The sequence below is a fragment of the Microtus ochrogaster genome, unplaced genomic scaffold (genome assembly GCF_000317375.1).
Source record: "Microtus ochrogaster isolate Prairie Vole_2 unplaced genomic scaffold, MicOch1.0 UNK26, whole genome shotgun sequence".
Lineage (NCBI taxonomy): Eukaryota > Metazoa > Chordata > Mammalia > Rodentia > Cricetidae > Microtus > Microtus ochrogaster.
Window position 1 is genome coordinate 1,870,634 of NW_004949124.1, and position 1,482 is coordinate 1,872,115.

The window sequence follows — 1,482 nt, forward strand, 5'->3', positions numbered from 1 at the left end:
CTGAAAGGCTCAGCGTCAGCGCTGTTTCATTGGTTCACCTGGTCTTGCATACAGTTGGAAAAGCAGACTTGGGTCATGTGGTGGCATAACTGACCTGGGAACTAGCAAGTGCTCTTGTCCTGTGCTGCTGCCAGCTTCCCCGGAGCAGCTTGTTCGGTTGACTTTGAAGAACTTTCCTTTTCTGGCTCTTAGATTACTTGACAAAGGAGGACGGATGGGCATACAGTGTTGAGAGTGCCCTGGCTGAGGGCTCATGCTGAGAGAACTGCAGTAGTTTCCAGGTGCAGAAGCCTTTTCTCATGTTGTCATTGTCCCTTGGCTGGACCAGAGGGGACTGAGCTCAGAATAACCTCCTGCTGTCTCCTACATGAACTAAAGACCATGAAGCTGGGCTGGCAGGATGGCTTGAAAATGTTCTCAAGCTGGCTACTTGGGCCTGTTCATGGAAGCGACTCCTTTCTGTGAAGTGTGAAGCATTTGTACACGTGTGTATGTGTGTGCGCATGTACGTATGAACATGTGCATTTGTGCATGTGTGTATATACAAGATTGATACTCAGACTTCCAGAGGCGATTATCTTGTCAGCTATGACCCAACTCAGAGGCTAGGAGTTTTGAATCCTGTGAGTTCTTATGAAAGTTGGGGTCCCCAGAGGATAAAAATGATCTAGGATTAGGCTGGTGAAACAGGAAACACGTTGACCAGACTCATGCTTGTGCCTCTTATGCCGCCACTGAGTTTGTGGCTGTGACCTTAGTGAAATCATTTAACGTTTGAGTCTTAGGGTACTAGACTTCTGAGTTGGGATGCTGTCTCCTGCTTCACAAGAGTGGAACAGTAGGATAGGGAGGGCGGAAGACCTCTGTAATTTCTACCTGGGCTGGAAGTGACTGTCTGGTGGACCTGGAATAACATAGATACCTTCACAAAGGCTATTAGCTTCTCTCCCTGAGATAAGCAAATAAGGAGGCTAGTTAGTGCACAGTGCAGAAACCAATGGCTGGAAGAGAGGGAAGCACACATGTGTGAACGCAGATAGGAAAGGATGAAGGAACAGAACAGGCATTGTATATTCATGACTCACACTAAATATACATGAGGCGCAAGACGCACCAAATATTCAGGATACAGCAACAATGTACAAGATGCAGGAGACACTCATTCAATTGGCCTTCATGGTGATGCCCCCAATGGTGTCTTCCATGTGAGACTTTAGAAATGTAGATGAATAGCCAAGACCTTCAGGAGACTAGTGGAGAAACTGAACTGCAGCCAGTTGTACTTGACCTTTGTCTTTTTAATGCAGTATATATGTGATTGGCCTCCAGGGACCCTCTATCATTAGGACCCCGGGGCAAACCTCAACTCCGTGCACATTACCTCGCCAGCAGCTGGAGTATCATGCCTCGCCAGGCATGGAAGTATCATATACCCTAGGATCCGTCGCCAGGCATGGAAGTATCATATACCCTAGGATCCGT